Here is a 21,084-nt window from a genome sequence, read left to right on the forward strand (position 1 = left end):
CAGCTGCTTGTTGACTACGTTATGTCAATACACAATATAATGTCTATGTGGGTGGTAGTTAGCTTAGCATTATCTACAAGTTACTTTGTGATAGACGTCATCGTTGTCATCATCATCATCATCGTCGTCGTCGTCATCGTCCTCATTGTCATCTTCATCTTCATCTTCTCCGTCGCTATTGTCATCGTGATCGTTGTTATTAACACTTTCCGCAGGAATTGCTGCTCTGTGGTAAGTAGCGTGCTTACCAACCACATGGTTCCGGGTTCAGTCCCACTGCGTGGCACCTTGGGCAAAGTGTCTTCTACTACAGCCTTGGGCCGACCAAAGCTTTGTGAGTGGATTTGGTAGATGGAAACTGAAAGAAGCCCATCGTAATTATATATATATATATATATATATATATATATATATATATATATGTCTGCCCACCCACTAAAGGTAGTGCTGCAGCATGGCCGCAGTCAAATGACTGAAACAAGTAAAAGAGTACATATATTTATATAAATCGTAGGTTAATTTTACCTGTTCTCATTTCTGAATCGATAAATGAAGTATCAGTCCAAGGGTGTGGGATCAGAGGAATGTTAGTTAGTCAACCGGACAAGGTGTTTTGTAGTCTTTGCTTTGGTTCCGTTTTCTGGTTTCAAATCCCACCTCCTTCTCTTCTGAAAAATGGATCCTTCTTTAATGAAAATGCACGTCATTGATTTATTTGTTATTTAATTTCATTTTAAGTTAATAAATATGTTGTTTTTTTTTCATCCTTAGCTGTAGTATCTATCTTTCAGCTTTTGCTTATTTCAGTCATTGAGATGCGGCCATACTGGGGCACAACCTTGAAGGCTTTCAGTAGAACAGATCTACCTCAATACAAATATACATGTATTTAAGATTGGTACTTAATGTATCGGTCTCTTACCGAGCCTATAAGTTACGGGCACGTGCACAAACCAACACCGGTTGTGCAGCCGTGGCGTAGTGGCGAGGAGTGACACATATGCAAAAACAGTCACACTCACACATAAGACGGGCTTTACACAGTTTCTGTCTAGCAAATCCACTCGCCCCAGACCTATAAGAGTAGACACTCGCCCGAGGTGCCGCACAGTGGAACTGAACCCGTAATGCAAATGATTGTGGTTGTTGATCCATCCATGGCCATCCCTCTAAAGACATGACATACCTAGGTATATTTTCTCAACGTGTTCGTTTTTGTTTTTTTGTTTTTTTATTTTAGTTTTCCGACGATAGTGTTATTTGACGGAGAATTTTGAGACTGCTATTATTTATAGCAGATCAGGTGTCCACATACAGGCTTCATTATTGATTCTCATCATCAGAGTAGCTGACCCTCAATGTGCCACTAAACCTCTCTCTGTCTCCACACTTTTCTCCGCTAAACATCTCTGTTTCTCCTCTCTTGTGATGCGGGATCACTTAAATGGTCATCATGCAAACTTCTTTGACTTGACTTGGTTTTCGTGAGGCCTCGTCACCCCGTGAGATACAAAAGTTACTGCAAATTTCCACGAAACACAGCAAGAAACCAATGATATATGAGAATGAGGGGTTAACAGTTTGTCTTAGTCTTTTGAGCGGAAATAACTGGAAAACTGTGTAATTAACTAATTGGTTATTTTAAATACTACTGAATAAAAAAAAAAGAAGAAAAAGATAATTGAAGGAAACCATTGAATAAAAGAATGAATAAAGGTGGTCATCTAGTGAAATATGTTATTCAGGAATTGGAGTTAAATTGAGAATAAGTGTAACCCGTATACATATTCGCGTATATATACACTTTGACTGATAAGCGCGCAGACAGAAACACAAACGTGAACGCATCAACGTTGCATAGACACGGTGTTATTAACTGAACAATTATGTTCACACATAAGGTCATTTAAGTAGAAACGATACGTCTTTCTCAAAATGGCATGACAGCCATTGCATGATTACTTAACCTGTTAGAAACAACAGCCAAATCTTCCTCAAATTACACCCTAAAGGATCATATTCTCAATCAAAATCAAAGGATCCGTTGTATAATTTACACATTGCTTGAAGAAGAAAATTAGTTGTAATGGTCGTGGTTGGGATGTTTTTATTCATAAATCTTTACAAGATGAGGATGATAAACAACAACTACATACAGAATTGGTTTATCAGATAAATTCGTTCGTTTTTTCTGTACTTGGTACTCCATTTGTCATATGTCTAAAAGGAGGTAAAATTTCTTCAACATTTTCAAACACGACAAACAAAAATTGTAGATAAATCGTGATAAAGAGTAGAGTTAGATTATTATCCTGCTTCCAGCTTCAGTGTTACGGCCAGGATTGGAAAAATAAGGCACATCCCCACCACCACTATTTTGTGATTTAGGAGGGATTTTTTGAAAAACAAAGGGGAATTCGCGGTGATATTCGGTGAACAAATTAAACACACAACTGGGCAGTGGCTAAAACGCGAACCGATCAAGTTTTTGTATAAATTTTCTTTTAATGTTTGTTTCCTTTTACACAATATTCTAACAACAGCTAAAACTTTTCTGAAACAGCACCCCCCACTAATTTTTTATCTACGAGCCGCCACTGATCACGAACGCAGTATTTCAGGTTAGAAATAAGTGACAGGCGCCTCAGAGTACAGTCAACGTGTATTTTCGTTCAAATATATTTTTGCTAGACATCTCTGAACGAAAATATACGGAATAATATTTTAAGAGGTTATAAGGGAGATTTGGCTGCTATTTTTAGCAGGGTGATTGATTGTATAAAAGGTATGCTAGAGTATGATGCAATCGACTGCACCAGTTTGACTAGAAACAACAAGAAATTTTTTTTTAAATCAATCATTTCTGTATAGATATTTCATGTGTAATTTCACCGACCTGTTCCTAATATACATACGCTATTGATTGCGACAAGTACGAACGTTTATGAGTATGTGTAGCGAGATCACGTGCGTTTGTATGTGTAATATTGTGCACATTTGTGTATGTATGTGATATAGTATGCGTTTGTGTGCGCTATTCGATGTTCAGTTTGAGGGGTGCAAGCATGGCTGTATGGGTAAGAAGCTTGCTTCGCGACCATGTTGTTTCAAGTTCAGTCCCATCGTGCAGTACTTCATGATGTACCAATGCCGTACGAGTGAATATGGTGGACATTCTATTCTGATTTCATTTATCGCCAAGGATAACTTCACTTTTCATCCTTCCGAGGTCATAGCTGAGAGCACCAGTCATGTATCAGGGTCGATGGTATCTAGTGACCACCACCTCTCAAAATTACTGGCCTTGTGCCTTAGTTTGAAACAATTATTCGGCCGTCGAGTGGTTGAATCGTTAGAGCGTCGGACAAAATGTTTTGCGGTATTTACTCCGGCTCACTGTTGAGGTTGACTTCACCGTTCGTCCTTCCAAGATCGATAAATTAAAGTTTCAGTGAAACACTGCGGTTCGACATAATCTACTCACTCTCCAGTGGAGGCGCAATGGCCCAGTGGTTAGGGCAGCGGACACGCGGTCGTAGGACAGCGGTTTCGATTCCCAGACCGGGCGTTATGAGTGTTTATTGAGCGAAAACGCCTAAAGTTCCATGTGGCTCCGGCAGGAGGTGGTGGTGAACCCTTCTGTATTCTTTCACCACGACTTTCTCTCACTCTCTCTTCCTGTTTCTGTCGTACCTGTATTTCAAAGGGCCAGCCTTGTCACACTCTGTGTCACGCTGAATCTCCGTGATAATTACATCAGGAATACACGTGTCTGTGGAGTGCTCAGCCGCTTGCACGTTAATTTCACGAGCAGGCTGTTCCGTTGATCGGATCAACTGGAACCCTCGACGTCGTAACCGACGGAGTGTCATGAACTGCGCCTTTATTTATTTATTTATATATATATATATATATATATATATATATACTCTTTTTTACTCTTTTACTTGTTTCAGTCATTTGACTGCGGCCATGCTGGAGCACCACCTTTAGTCGAGCAAATCGACTCCAGGACTTATTCTTTATAAGCCTAGTACTTAGTCTATCGGTATCTTTGGCCGAACCGCTAATTTACGGGGACATAAACACACCAGCATCGGTTGTCAAGCGATGTTGGGGAGACAAACACAGATACACAAACATATACGCACACATACATATACATACATATATACGACGGGCTTCTTTCAGTTTCCGTCTACCAAACCCACTCACAAGGCTTTGGTCGGCCCGAGGCTATAGTAGAAGACACTTGCCCAAGGTGCCACGCAGTGGGACTGAACCCAGAACTATGTGGTTGGTAAGCAAGCTACTTACCACACACACACACACACACACATATATATATATATATATATATATATATATATATATATACAGTATATAGTTTCACTTATTTATTTCTATATGTTATTTTCGTCTCCCCGCCCGCTCCTTTTGTCAAATGTCCTTCTAAATATCAGCATATCAATCACTTTTATGTCCAAACAACAACCAAACATCTAATATATTGCTGGACACGTCAGAGCTGCGTCCTTCGACAAATCACGCTGGCGACTCAATGAACTCTAACAACAATATCACGTGATAGACCACAAGCTGGTGGAAGACAGCAGATATTTGTGACGTGTCACAGGTGGCGCTCGCGCTTCCTACTGTCGTCTGGCGTTATCTTGCGACATTTATTTATTTTCGTGTTTACACAGGTTTCTCTGTTCACGTTCCTGTTATTGAATCTTTTGCGTTTACAATAGATGTTCCGTTGTCTCTGTGCGCCTTCGCATTTTTGGGTATTCCTCTGTGTGTGTGTGTGTGTGTGTGTGTGTGTGTGTGTGTGCGTTTCCTGAGAGAGAAGAGAAAATAGATAGGAGACGAGTAGGAAATTGGAGAGGGTTGTGAGAATATACAGAAAAGCGAACAGGAGGATAAAAGGTATGTAGAGTGAGGGAGGGAGGTTGGGGAGCCAAATTGAACAGATCAGAGATAGAAGCAGAGAGAGAGGGGGGAGAGGGAGACAGACAGACTGGCAGAAGCAGAGAGAGGGAGAGGGAGAGAAACAGACAGACTGAAGAAGAGAGAGGGAGAGGGAGAGAAACAAACAGACTGAAGAAGAGAGAGGGAGAGGGAGACAGACAGACAGACTGAAGAAGAGACAAACAGACAGACTGAAGAAGAGTGAGATAGAGACAAACAGACACAGACAGACGGGAGAGAGAGAGAGAGAGAGAGAGAGAGAGAGAGAGAGAGTCAGACAGACAGACTGAAGAAGAGACAGACAGACAGACAGACAAACACTGAAGAAGAGAGAGATAGACAGACAGACAGACAGACTGAAGAAGAGACACAGAGGCTGTCGTCAGTCGGGTTAATTATTATTCTGATGGTGTGTGTCCTTGTGTTATCCCTCACTAGTCGAACAACAAGAAGTGAATCTGTAATTAACAAATAGGGAAACGAACTTTACCTTGTACATTGTCGGTGTATAAAATACGTTCATTTTAAACCTCTCACCCTTCCTCTATTCCATCCCCCTTTCCTTCTCCCCCTCTCTCTCTCGTAATTTCTCCACTCCCTGGATCATGTAATTTCTATGCATTGACATCTGGGTTGTTAGAATAAACAGAGCCTTAAAACGCGCATGCGCGCACACACACAAACACACATGTGTGTGCATATATATATATATATATATATATATATATATATATATATATATATATATATATTGTGTGTGTGTGTGTGTGTGTGTGTATTACTAAACGGTTGTGATGTTAGATGGTATGAGCGCAACGGAATAAAAGGTCATGTACTGCCTTATTTAGTGCATGCTCACACAAGAAATAAAAGTTGATAGCTATGCTAATGATAACGATGCTGATGATGATAATGAAGAAAGCAATTAAGCAAGGTTATTATGCAAATTAGTGGAGCGTCTATTAATGACAGGAAATTGCATATTTATAACAATATATTACGATGATGATTGATCTCTTTATATCTGTAGTTACTTAAAACAAAACAAAAAAAAATGGCGTGTGTTATGAGGAGGGAAACCCGGATGTATTTATGCAAGCTGTTTTTAAGACGACTTTTATTTATATTATTTACATTTGACGGGTATTTGTCCTCCTCTTGTTTGTTAATAACAGAACGTTTCGACTGATATATTCTCCAGCCTGTCTGGGGGGAGTCATACTGCTTTAATGCTTTGATATCTAACACACTCACCGGTTCGATTTCCACTCAGTTATCAATTATATTCTTTCTTTTTTTTTCTTCCAAAATTTCCATTGCTTTTGCAACTGTGTCAGTGGATGTTGACTCTGTCCGTTCAACATGTTTTCAGAGAACTTTCGATTGCTAAAATTCGTTATGCCAAAACTTCAATGATTCTAATGAACGAGAGGGCGCAAGTGTTCTTACGTATTAAAAAAACAACAAAAATAAAAAGCAACGAATACGCGGGTATATTTAAAGAAGGATGATTTTAAAAGCTCATTGGATACCAAATATTACTTGCAGTTAAAATAATTATTTTCGGGAGGTTAAGATTCAATGAGTGCACAGACGAAATTTGAACTAGAAATATTGCAGCACGAAACTAAATATTATAAAACATTTTGTACAGCTCTCCATCTCTACCAAACAATCCATCAACTTCTGCGTTGGCAGATATTGAGAGCTGAATACACAGGCACACACACACACATATCAAGCAAGCCATTTCGTTTTCCGGTTGCATACATAAAAACGCTTACTTGTCACCATTTCAATATGTCTTCGTTCTGATATCGTCTGCTTCCTGTCAGTCAGTGCGTTTGCTGTCTGCTTATGTGTTTGTTGCTTTCCATTAAATAGAAACTAGTCCAGCTTTGATGGATTGCTTTTGATTGATGTTGTAGATGTTCCAGTTGTTGTAGTTGATGTCTTCCTGATCAGTGACATCTTGTAAATAAATGTTTTCCGCTACTGCTATTTTCAAAACTATATTCATCATCCATCTTTTATTTATTTATTTATTCATCTCATTTTTATTGTCTGAAGAGGTTGTTTATTTATTTATTTATTTATCTCTATTAATTTGTCTTTCAGTCATCTTGTCTATTTTAATGACGATGTTCCAAAATGCCCTCAGCCGAAAGGCTATCATGCTCGCGCGCGCTCCAATCCAAGTTAAATTTTCTAATATATATATAATCTCTTATTTCCTTCTTTCTCCCATCTTTATCTCCGTCTCCCTCTCTTTCCCCTCACTCCCTCTTTATCTTCCCTTCTCTCTCACTCTATCCAACCTCTCTCTCTCTCTCTCTCATTATCTCTGCCTCTTTCAAACACTCTCTTCGTCTCTCTTAAATATTATCTCTCTGTCATTCACTCTGCCTCTCTCACGCTCCCTAACATGACCAACTCTAAGCAATCTTTTGATTTGACATTGTCAATCTGTACAGTAGGGTATAAGATGGAGTGGAGTGGGTGGAGCCCGCACCGAAGGGATCTTTCCTTGTTCTCCTTCTCTTTGCTAATAAGTCTAAAATATTTTTAGAAGCGAAGTTAATGTGAGCTGTGACGACCAATAATAAACCAGCCGACTTTAATCTGTTTTGACTACAGGCCCCATGGATTCCGCTTTTTCTTGGTTGGCCCCTTCTAGCCATTCAATGTTAAAAAAAATAGTCCTATTATATTTTTAGGAATTATATAAAAATGATTATTGGGCACAGGCGTGTTTGTACGTTAAGAAGCTTGTTTCCCGACCACATAGTTCCGGGTTCAGTTCCACTGCGTGGCACCTTCGACAAATGTCTTTTACTATAGTCTCCGGCCGACCAAAGCCTTGTGAGTGGATTTGGTAGACGGAAACTGAAAGAAGTACAACGTATATATATATATATATATATATGTATATATTGTTGTACTTGGGGATGGTCATATTGCCAGTTTAGCCAATAAAAACACACGCACTGTATATTTGGTGTTAATTTGCTTCAGCTTTATATTACATTAATCCTAATCTTATTTCGGCCAGAGTTCTTTCGTCACACTTCTGTGACCTCATCAGTGGTCCTTTGTTTCCTTCCTTCTTATGTGTGTCTCACCTTGCTAAATATCAGCCATTTTATTGGCTAAACTGGCAATATGACCATCCTCAAGTACAACAACATCTGTTTCAACACACGATTTCACATCAAAAATCTTGCAAAACAAACATATATATATATGTATGTGTGTGATCGCCATAAGTTTTAAGCCTATATAAAAATACCATTATTAATATTTACAGGATATATATATATATATATATATATATATATAAATATATATATATATATATATATATGTATATATAAATTATAACTTAGGGTGTCAAAGAGATACCACCACGCTGGAAATAGTGGTGTTGGTGTATTTATGTGTGTTTGTCCCCGCTTCCATCGCTTGACACCCGAAGCTGGTGTGTTTACGTCCCCGTAACGTAGCGGTTCGGCAATAGAGAGCGACAGAGTACGTACCAGACTTCAAATAAAATGAAATAAAGCAAAAAGAATATATAAGTACCTGGGTCATTTCGTTCGACAAAAATTCTTCAAGGGGGTGCCCAGCATGGCCGCAGTCTAATGACCGAAAAACAAGTGAGAGAATAAAAAGAATAAAGACGAAATAATTCCTGAGAGAAAAGGTTCGCTCCAGGAACGCAACCTCATTGACCCTAACGAAGAAACGCGTAGACAAACAGGGCTGTGAGTGTTTCTATACTCGGTGACCTCATTAATGGGTCAAATCCAAATACAGCGATGAAGGATCGATCTTAAACGGTATTTATGTTAAGCCTATTGAGTATAAAATGTTGATTTAAACTTCATAACACATCCATGTTGCACGTGTATGGACGAACTGCGTATGTGTGTGAAAAGGTCGGGATGGATGAGTTGCTCGTGTATATAAGAATCCACGTGAGAGCACGTACGAATGTACTTGTGTTTGTGTGTGTGTGTGTGTGTGTGTGTGTGTGTGTGTATATATACATGTGTGTATATGCGGGTATATAAACATGTGAGTGTGTGTGTGAGTGAGTGTGTTCTGGCTCACGTTTAATTGTCCGTGCGTATAATTGTTCGAAGCTGCTTGTATGTACCTAGAGAATATGAACACACACACACATATGGTCGTAGTCAAATGAATAAAACAAGTAAATGAAATATATATAAATTTATTTGTTTCAGTCATTTGACTGCGGCCATGCTGGAGCACCGCCTTTAGTCGAAGAACTCAATCTCAGGACTTATTCTTTGTAAGCTTAGTACTTATTCTATCGGTCATTTTGTCGAACAGCTAAGTAACGGGGACGTAAACACACCAACATCGGTTGTCAAGTGATGGTGGGAGGACAAACACAGACACACAAACACATATATATATATATATATATATATATATATATACACGACGGACTTTTTTCAATTTCCGTCTACCACATCCACTCAAGTCTTTAGTCGGCCTGAGGCTACAGTGCAAGACACTTGCCGAAGGTGCAACGCAGTGGAACAGAACCCGGAACCATGTGGTTGGGAAGCAATTCCGGATTATTTTTCCCGTTTTTTTTTTTCTGTCTTTTTTTACTTAATTTTCGAGAGCGATCGGGTTCATTTTTTGTATTCTAGTTTGTAAAAGCAGTAGTTTATTTCAGATATTATCATTTTAAAAATCATCTCCGGCTAATCGTTGAGGGGACGTTGGTGTCGCCTTGGCGGAGATTTGCGCTCTCTGAGTGCTCTTGTTTTTTTTTTTAATTTACTAACTAAAAACATTTTTATGCAACTGATACTAAATATATAAAAAAAATTATTACAATATTTGAAAGATACTCCAGTCTTGATGATTAACCAAAGGAGTGGCTGTGTGGAAAGAAGCTTGCTTCCCAACCATATGGTTCTGGGTTCAGCCTCAGGCCAAACAAAGCCTTGTGAGTGGACGTGATAGACGGAAACTGAAAGAACCCCATCATATATATATATATATATATATATATATATGTATATATATGTATATATATGTGTGTGTGTGTGTGTGTGAATCTGTTTGTCAAACTACCACCGTCGCTTGACAACCGATATTGGTGTGCCTACGTCCCCGTAATCTAGCGGTTCGGCAAAAGGGAAAGATAGAGTAAGTACTAGGCTTACAAAGAATAAGTCCTGGGGTCGATGCGTTCGGCTAAAGGCGGTGCTTCAGCATGGCCGCAGTCAAATGACTGATACGAGTAAGAGTAAAATATCTCAGAAAAATACAGATTTTGCAGAAATATGACGGATTATCCTTCTGGTGTTAAGAAAAATAAAGGACCATGGACGCTAATGGGTCAATGGCCATAGAATTTAATAACGTAGCCAAAGTGTTAAACTACAGCTTAGATTGACCTGGTCGTTGGCATTTGTCTTGGCCATCCAAAGACATAGTACAGTGATTGCTATCGGGTGCAAGCTATTATCCTTGCTACGGTTAGTAATTATACAACTTCCTGTCGAGTAAGCCGTCTGCAACCCTCTTACATAATTAGATATTATTAAATTATTTCTGGGTGTTGACGGAGGTACGTTCATACAGAAACCGGTTCTCTGATGTTTAAATTTGCGATCCAGTTTCAATATCTGGCTTTGGGAAATTTCAATTATGTGTTTAATTCCTTATACATTAAGGCATAAACTTCACACGCCGCAAGCTTTTTTTCTATTGTCCTTGCCTTGGGTTTTAGGCTCTTCCATGCATACATAACCAACGAACACTCAAAGATAGGTCCGTTCTCTAGTTTTGCTTTTGTTTCTATTAACGTACAGTAACTCTTATCTGTCTATCTTTCTCTCCTCGTCTCTGTCTTTCTCTTTCTTTCTCCCTCTCTTCTTTTCTCTCAGTCCTTCTTCTGTTCTTTCTCTATCTCCTTTTCTTCTCTCCGTAGTTCTTTGACTGCATCTTTCCCTCTCTGTCTTTTTTCTCTCTCTCCCCAACCCTCTATCGTTCTCCCCTCTCTCCATCGCTTTTCCTCTCCCCTTTCACTCTCCCGCTCTCTCTCCCGCTCTATTTCTTTCTCCCCTCTGTCTCTCTCTGTGCCTTTCTCTCAGATCCTCTTCCTTTCCCTCTCTCTCTTTCCTTGTCTTTATCTCTCTTTTCTTCTCCCCCAAGTTCTTTCACACCCTCTTTTCACACCTCTCTCTCCCTCTCCTGTTCTCTCTCTATCTCTCTCTTTCTCTCTCTCTCTCTCTCACGCAATCTACAGGTTTATGTATATATATATGTCTGTATATGAATGTGTGTGTATATGCGTGTGGCCTTTTCACAAACTTTCGCTCTTTTTTTTACTATTCTTTCATTTTTTTCCCTCTAACATTTTACATTTTCCTTTCATTCTTTTTCTCTTTTCTCCCGTCTTTCCTTTCTTTCTTTCTCCCCCCCTCCTCCGCCACTTCCCTCATACATATTCATGAGCTGTGACCTGCACTATCACAAAAATAAAGTTAATTCTGAGTCATAAAGACGACTTTTATATAGGTTACTTAGACTGTTGCATACTGCCACCACTACCACCACTATTACCCATCACCTCCACCCCTCTCTCTCTGCTGTGCTTAAATTCCGAAAGTGTTCAGTTGGGGAGTTCGAACCCTCTGAAGGTCAGCTTGAAATTTCAAATATTTATTTTATCTTGTTTGAAAAATTGGTTGTATTGACACCAAGCTGATATTATTGACTGGTAACTAGGGGTCAGAAAATGACATCACTTGTCCTCTAAAACAGGTACCGGGCCGCACAGAAAGAATAAATCTTTTAACTTTTATTTCTACTTTATTGGCTTTTGCAGTCTGCACAATAAATTAAGTACCAGTTGCGTACTGGGGTCGATGTAATCGACTTAATCCCTTCCACCTAATTTAAGGCCTTGTGCTTCCAGTAGAAAGGGTTGTTATTATTATTAAGGCAGAATCGTTAGCGCCCCTGGCGAAATGCTTAGCGGTATTTCGCCCGTCGCTGCGTTCTGAGTTCAAATTCCGCGGAGGTTGACTTTGCCTTTCACCCTTTCGAAATAGATGAAAAAGGTACCAGTTCAGCGCTGGAACCAATATAATCGACTAACCCCTTCTCCCAAAGCATCAGTTTTTGTGCCTACAGTAGAAAGAATATCTGTTACTTGATTCAAGCAGCGAGCTGTTAAGAGAGTTAGGACACCGGAGAAAACTCTTTTATGGCATTCGTCTGTTTTTACGTTTGTGAGTTCCATTTCAGCCGAGGTCGACTTTGCCTTTCATCCTCTCGGGGTTGATAAAATAAGTAGAAGTTGAGCACTGGGGTCGATGTAATCGATTTAACCACTTCACGAAATATTCAGACGTGGTGACTGTAATAGATAGAATATTAATTAGTTTGCATTAATATTCTGTTGAGTGTGTCGGACAGGCATTTTGGTTGACATCTGGATTGGTATGTCATTGACATCTGGCCAACGTCTTTCCTTTATTTTCTCGGCTTGCAAATTGGGGAAATAGGAGAGATATGGTGAGGATGAAGACAGAACTCGATAAAGAGGAAACCTATAACAGAGAGAGAGGGAAATGTTGAGAGAAACAGGGGTGACATGGGGGGGGGGAAAAGGGAAGGAAAAGCGAGACAGGTACAGAGATAGGAAGAGAGAGAGATAAGAGTAGAGAGGGAAAGAAGGGGAGCGATTGTCACAGTTGTTATCAGCAAGTCACATGACATAATAGACAAAATATTTCAAGCACTGACTCACATAATATTTGGCCCCGACCTTTGACCTCAGGTCGTGACCCCCCCCTCTCTTACTGCGACATTTTACAAAAGGAATTTAAGCTCGCAACCTTATTCAGATGCTCAATGTGTATACGTGTGTGTGTGTGCGTATGCAATATATATATGTGTGTGTGTGTGTGCACGTGTTTATCTATGTATGTGCGCATGTATACGTGTGCATATGTATGCTTGTATATGCGTGTATATACATGTATATATTTGCCTGTGTGTTTACTTGTGTATTTATGTATATGTATGCATACACGTATATATATATATATATATGTATATATGCACACACACACACGTGTGTAAATATTACGCAACTATTTCCCTTCTAGTGTGTCACCGTCACCACCACCACTACCACCACCACCACGGCTGCTGTGAAGGCTCAGTTGCGCATTGTCTTGCAGGCCAACTGGCTGGCTGGCTGGCCGCGAAGGCAGGCCTTGTTATTTAGTATTGTCTCTTATTGCCAGAGACATTTATAGGCTTCAAGCTCTGACCTCTCAACTTTGACCCTATAAGTTTGATTTGATGTATGTATGTATGTAAGACAGGCATTTATGCGTGTAGGTAGATATGTATCATCACTTTCATGGTGTGCTCGCGATTTGCTGACACACACACACACACACACACACACACACACACACACACACACACACACACACACACACACACACACACACACACACACACACACACACACACACACACACACACACACACACACACACACACACACACACACACACACACACACACACACACACACACACACACACACACACACACACACACACACACACACACACACACACACACACACACACACACACACACACACACACACACACACACACACACACACACACACACACACACACACACACACACACACACACACACACACACACACACACACACACACACACACACACACACACACACACACACACACACACACACACACACACACACACACACACACACACACACACACACACACACACTCTCTCATTCAATCTCTCTCCCTCTCTGTCACCTCTTTCTCTCTTTCACTTTCGCACACTCTCTGCCTCTCTTTCACACGCTCCCTCCCTCCTTCACAAAGCTCTTCCTTTGACAACTCTCTTTCTCTCCCCCTCTTTCACAACGCTCTCTCTCCCTTTCACAACGCTCCCTCTCTCTCCCTCTTTCGCAACGCTCTCTCTCTCTTTCACAACGCTCTCTCCCTCTCTTTCACAATAAGCTCTCTCTCCCCTCTTTCACAACGCTCTCTTTCTTTCTCTCTCTCTCTCTCTCTCTCACAACGCCCTCTCTGTTTTTCTCACGTCCACCCAACCTCCTTTCTCTCTCTCTCTCTCTCTCTCTCCTTTATATACACACACAACCTGCTCTTTCTTTCTCATTCACTCACTCACTCTCTTCCCCCCTCTCTCTCTCTTCCACACACCTATCCAATTATCTAATGCTCATACTTTTTCATTAATTAAATAACTCATTAACATCTATCTGCAATTGCTTAGATATTCTGGATCGCATATAAAATTTCACACACATATATTTATGCATCTCTCTCTTTCTCTCTCTCTCTCTCTCTCTCTCTCTCTCTCTCTCTCTCTCTCTCTCTCTCTCTCTCTATACACACACACACGTATATAAGTAATCATTGAAGGGGAATTATTTCAAGGGAGCTTCCTGCATACTAAATACACATATGATAAGGTATCACATATGTAATATCGTTCAAAAGTTTTTTGTTTTTTTACGGTGTCTATATTTTATCTGGAAACAGGTGTTGTTTATATAGTGCCCACTTATGGGTCGTTATCTAGCGTTTCGGCAGATAACTATCGATGAAATAAGGCATCAGAGTGCAATAAATATGGGGGTCGAATAAAAGCGGTTAGATTTTTTAATATGGTACGCCAACATGGCCGCTATCCAGTGTCTAAAATAGAACTAGTAAAAGAATATTCACCATCTTTCTGAGTGTGTGTTTCTGTGTGTGTGGTTTAGAAACTAGCTTTCCAACCGCGTAGTTTTAGGTTTGGTTCCACTGCTCCGCATCTCGAGCCGACCAATGCCTTGCAAGTAAATTTGATACACGGAAACTGAGTGGAAGCCCGTCGTGTGTGTGTGTGTGTGTGTGTGTGTGTGTGTGTGTGTGTGTGTGTGTGTGTCACACACACTCTTACCGCCACGTGACAACCGGTGTTACTTTAAGTTCTTGTAAATTAGCGGTTCGACAAAATAAGCAAAGTTCAAGAGACATAAGTACTGCGGGTCGATTTCTTCGACTAAAACGTTTCAAGCCGGTGCCCCAGCATGGCCACAGACCAATGTCTGAAAACCAGTAAAAGATATGTATGTATGTATATATCTATCTATCTATCTCTATATAAAATGTGTGTGTGTGTGTGGTTGTCTTTGTAGCTGTGTTTTTCCCTTCCACTGCTTTGATAACCGGTGCTGGTTTGTTTACGTCCTTCATAACTTAGCAGTTCGGCATAAAACACCGATAGAATAAAATAAGAGCTAGGCTTTAAAATATAAAGAAGACCTGATTACTGGAGTCGATTAGTTCGACTATAAAACCCTTCAAGGCGGTGCCCCAGCTTGGCCGCAGTCCAATGACTGAAACAAGTAAAAGATAAAAGATAAACATACCATTGTTGGTGCCCCGGCATGGCCGCAGCCTTAGGGCTGAAACGTATAAAAGAATATACTAGTTCTCACCTCATCCTCCCTTTGTCTCCCTCTCTCTTCCCCTCGTCGTCATTTCTAGAGGAGTTAAGATGGCGACCATAGTTAAAACGCCATCATCAATGTCATTTTTTTTTGCTTCGTGCACATGTCTCTTCTCAGCATTTTATTTATCCTCCCACACGATGAAACTCAACCTGAAACATATTTCACCTTAATTCCACAGGACTCCACGATTCTTAGACCATCTTTTATTTCTCATTTCTTTCATCCTTCGTCTGCTCGCCCTTACCTCTTCACATCATCTAATCGCTGCTTTTGCAGTCGCATCGTTGCAGCTATTAGATAAGGTATGCATAAAAAAAACAACACTCAAAAGCCGCTAATGCACATGTTGTAAACACGTTGTAGAATTATATTTGAAGAAAAAAGAGGTGGAAGAATGAAAGTTAGATAGTGAAGAGGGTGGGTTATTTTGGGGGAAATGAATGCTGAACTTTTTTTTGCACTTCCTCCCTCCTGCTTTCTCAATCTCTCCCTTTTCTTATCATCACACATGGGGGTAAACTGCAACCCAGATATGCTGCCATTTGGACGGTTTTTAAAGCTATTTTCTGCTAAATGTTTTTATTTCTTTAATTACCCTATTTCTTATATATATAAATATATGTATATATATATATATACATATATATATATATATAAATATATGTATATATATATACATATATATATATATAAATATATGTATATATATATGTATATATATATATATATATATATATATATATATATATATTTATATATACACTCACACACACACACACACACACATATATATATAAATATATATATATATATATATATATATATATATATATATATATATATATATAGTGAAGCGAAGAGGTTGTGAGTAGCTACTGACTGTGCTAGTGTGTCTTAGTTCTAGCTGTTAAACATCAATTCCATCTGTAAACACGCATCATGCTTAACATATTGCACTCTTCTGCAGAGTAAGGATTAACGTGAACGAATGCTTGCACAAAATAACATAAAAAAGCATCCTTCCACGATGCACCCTTGACAAACTCTTTAACAAACCAACGCAAATTTCCATTTGGTTATTTTCTTAGACGACACTTAAAAAAAAAACCTTGATGTTGAATGCATCGTATTTTGCCACTGTTGTTGCAGCGAAGTGAATGTGCACTAAACCGCTGAAGAGGCTAAGCGAATATTGGCTTTACCGAAACAACTGTAGCTATGTTGCAAGCATATGAATAAATTAATTTTGTGTGTGTGTATGTAATCAGCATAATTATATATATATATACATATATATATATATATATATATATATAAAATTTTTCATAGTAAACTATGTAATCGTTACCAATATATCAACTTATAATATGTTTGTTTTGACTTATATGTTTGACTTAAACTTGACGGTCAAATATAGCTATATACAGAAATGTTGACATTGGAATAAATAACACTGATATGGATATTAGCGTCAAATCTCTCTCTTAAATGTAAAAATTAAAAATTTTATATATATATATATATATTGAAATAATAACATAAAATTTAATATCTTCTTGAGAAATTTTTTTTATATTGAATTTCATGCTGTTATTTCAAAATACAGTATATACAATCGCTCGTATTAATGTCTAAATATTTTATGGTATTAACATTTTTGACGTTTTATACAAAGAGCACTCATAAATTCAGTGTATAATATTCTAACAGAAAATATTGAATTAATGATATATATATATATATATGAGGAAATTCCCATTTTCCCAGTATAAATGAATGATAAACATTTAAACAACAGAATGTTTTGAAATAATGAACTATAGGTGATTATCCAATCAAAACTTGAATGGACAACTCTATATCATACAAAATTAAAAAGAATTATAAATATTTTCATTTACCTCGAGCATAGTATGGCGCCGCGGTGTATTTGATCTACACACCTTTCGGTTAGCAGTGCAATAACCATTTACCGTTGGGTATCTTTATGTTGCAATGGAACACGGGCCGGACCACCCAAATCGGTTTAGGATTATCTGGAGAGGAAAAATGAAAAGAAGAATCATCGGGTTAAGTGCTACGCTAGCTGACACATTACTATCTAGTATATCTGGAAATATATATATACACAGGTAATGTATGTGTGTTTGTATTAAAGTTTTAATGTTGTGTAAGTTAGAAAGAAATATTTCTCTCCAATTATCCTACACATTTTTTTAAATGGCACGCTGTCTTCATTTTTTTATTCTCAATGTTTCATTTTTTTTTTCTATAAGCAAATATGTTAATTTTTTTACGAATACTTTTTTGACGTAATAACTAAAACAATGACAGCCGTTCCCAACGTAGGAATAAGCACCCCCCCCCCCACCAAAAAGAAGAGAAAATGAGAGGCACAGTTGATGCTATTAAAACTCCAGTATTTGACTGGTATATTTTATCAACCACGAAAGGATAAAAGACAACGTTGACCCACGCAGGGTTTGAACTCAGAATTTTGAAAGCTGAAATGAATGCTGCTAAACGTTTTGCCTCGTGCGCTAATCATATAATAGTCCTTTCTACTATTGGCACAAAGGCTGGAAAAATCCGCGAAGTAGAAACAGTACTGTACTATATATATATATATATATATATATATATATATTTTGATTACTTTTATAATTTATTACATCGACCCCAGTACTTTGCTAGTATTTCATTTTATCGACCCTGACAAAAAAAAAAAAGACAAAATCGACATCGGCGGTATTTGAACTCGGTACGTAAAGTGTCGTAAGAAATGCCACTAAGCATTTTGTCCGACCCTGTAACCATTCAAGCAACCAACCAGCCAGTCAACCAACCACCTTCCCTCACTCTGCTTTAATAATAACAGTTATGATGATAATAATAATGAACGCAACCTTTGTAGTTTTGATTTACGTTATATAAACATCTTTTGAAAACATTTTTGAGAAGCTGCCAAATGACAAGTAATTTGTTGGAGATGTTGAATATTTATTTTATATATATATATATATATATATATATATATATATATATATATTCTCAGTTTTGCCTTACAGTGTTTTTCCTCTTTTCCGCGTCAACTTATCAAATTGATGCTAAATATAGAGGAATAATATCTTAAGCAAAAGCTCCTGGCTTCCTTTCCAAAAGCTAACCAATTTTCGTTTGGTGCTATAAAGGTTGTTCGGGTTTTTTGTTTGTTTTTAACATATATGTGTGTGTTTATATGTATATTTGGTGGGGGACTTACACTAAAAGCTTCATATCTCAGAGCTGTAAAGAGGATTTTAAAGGATAAATATTTATATACTTGTTTATTTATCTCTGCTCCCTAATATGAAAGTCGATTGGTTGACCTTTTCACAATCAGAAGTATCTATCTGTCTATCAATAGCTGTTCATCTCAGCTGACCTTTCTCGTTGAAAATCTCGTACCGATTCCACGAAGCTGAGTAGAAGAATTCGTTGCTAGGCAGTTTAGTTTAATGGTAAAGCACTTGACGCGTAATCACAGAGATGTGAGTTCGAGACTCATGGCTGGCCAGTAACGTATTTTTCTGCAATAAATGGATAATTTATCCTGATCACGCTATTTATAGCATTATCACGCATTTGAGAAATAAATTTATTCCTGTTCTTACAATACATCTCAACGCTTCTAAAAAAGAAAATACTTTGTTTGTTTGCTTTCATCGTAAAGTTGAATTTAGAGTTAAAAACCTTTAAATGAAGCAGAACGAAATCCTTAAAGCAAATTTAAACACCCATCCCTTCTTCTTCTTCTTCTGCTTCTTCTTCCTACACTGCTTCTTTTTCTTTTCTTTTTTTCTTTTCCTTCAAATTGCCATTTAATACATAAGTATCTCCCACTAACTTTCTCTCTCTCCCTCCCTCCTCCTTTCTTTCTATCCATCCATGATGTTCTGTCGATAGTCATGGTTTGCACTTGGTTCCACATTCCCCATCCAACGACTGGCTTCCCTTTTTCAGCAATTTCTCTCCATGTGTTCTTGGGTCTTCCATGCTTCCGCCTCCCTTCAGAGTTCCCTCTCATGGCTGCTATACAGTCGTTATTGGAGTCATTCCTTAGAATGTGGCCAATGTACTTCCCCTTCCGTCTCCGTACTTCGCTGCTCATGCTCTTCACCCCAGCTCTCTCGATCCTTCTCTCTGTGATCTTTCCACCATAGCCTCAGACATCTGACCGGGAAGACGTCTTAGCTTCTCTCCTTTCGTCATTTTCCACGCTTCAGCGCCAGACATCAGAACCGTCTTTAACAAAGTTTCGAACAATTTCATTTTGGTGTTCTAACTTATGCACATTCCATCTAGTAGTCAGACATCTTCACACGACGATGTCATTCCTACGAACAAGTTTTAAATAACTAAGAATTGTCATTATTTAGCTTGAACGATGCATTGTCAGAATCATTAGAGCTTCAGACATAATGCCTTGTGGTATTCATTCTGGCATTTTGTTATGAGTTCAAATCCCGCTGGGATTCGTAAAATAATACACCATCCAACTACTATGGTCAATGAAATTGACTGTTCCTGTGCCTTAAATGGAAAAGTTGACTGATGCAAGACATTGGCAGAATCGATAGAACCTTGGATAAAATTCTTTACAGAATTGGTCTCGACTCTATATTCCAAGTTCAAAGTTTTATTTCTCCGGGGTTGATAAAATAATGCGCCAATCCAGCCCTGAGTTTAGCGATCTCCCCACCACACTAAATTTTCTAGCTTAATACATATTTAAGGAATTAGTATTTGGCTGTCTTGAGTCCCATAACTCATTGGGGCTGCTTTCTCGGTTTTCATGACGCATAAGTGACCGAGATCACAACATTCCCTCTGAACCCGCCGCCGGACCGTCGCAGGGATACTCGTTTACAGCTGAATAGACTCGGACAACGTGAAATCAAGTGTTTTGCTCAAGAGCACACTACACAACTTGATCTGAGGATCAAACCCATGATCTTGCAAAAGATCTGATCACGAGGTCACGTGCCTTCACGAAATAATAAAAGTTCATATGACACTTCCGTTATTGTCTTCATTTTAAACTCTTTCAGAGTGAAGGCGCAATGGCCTAGTGGTTAGGGCAGCGGACTCGCGGTCATAGGATCGTGGTTTCGATTCCCATACCGGGCATTGTGAGTGTTTATTGAGCGAAAACACCTAAAGCTCCACGAGGCTCCGGCAGGGGATGGTGGCGAACCCTGCTGTACTCTTCCACCACAACTTTCTCTCACTCTACCTTCCTGTTTCTGTTGTGTCTGTAATTCAAAGGGGCCAGCCTTGTCACACTGTGTCACGCTGAATCTCCCCGAGAACTACGTTAAGGGTACACGTGTCTGTGGAGTGCTCAGCCACTTGCACGTTAATTTCACGAGCAGGCTGTTCCGTTGATCGGATCAACTGGAACCCTCGACGTCGTAAGCGAGGGAGTGCCAACAACAACATAACAAACTCTTTCAGAGCAGATTTTACTGTTCATATTTCGGT

At 38.9% G+C, this 21,084-nt stretch overlaps 1 protein-coding gene and 1 long non-coding RNA gene across 6 annotated transcripts in view; one reads left to right on the top strand and one right to left on the bottom strand.

The window, feature by feature from the left end:
• Window positions 1–21,084, bottom strand: part of LOC149131694 (uncharacterized) — a 194,116-nt gene that overhangs the window by 65,531 nt on the left and 107,501 nt on the right. For 2 of the 3 annotated variants that reach the window (XR_016237670.1, XR_016237669.1), the window contains 2 exons: window positions 17,463–17,597; window positions 9,424–12,578 (listed from right to left, as the gene is read on the bottom strand). This is a non-coding gene — a long non-coding RNA (uncharacterized LOC149131694). Of the gene's footprint in view, window positions 1–9,423; window positions 12,579–17,462; window positions 17,598–21,084 lie in introns of those variants that run through there. The other variant, XR_016237671.1, reaches the window with a different exon arrangement.
• Window positions 1–21,084, top strand: part of LOC106870453 (breast cancer anti-estrogen resistance protein 1) — a 112,926-nt gene that overhangs the window by 14,059 nt on the left and 77,783 nt on the right. The gene's annotated exons all lie outside the window — the stretch shown is intronic.

This window comes from Octopus bimaculoides, chromosome 20 (genome assembly GCF_046866305.1).
Source record: "Octopus bimaculoides isolate indiv1 chromosome 20, ASM4686630v1, whole genome shotgun sequence".
Classification (NCBI taxonomy): Eukaryota; Metazoa; Mollusca; class Cephalopoda; order Octopoda; family Octopodidae; genus Octopus; species Octopus bimaculoides.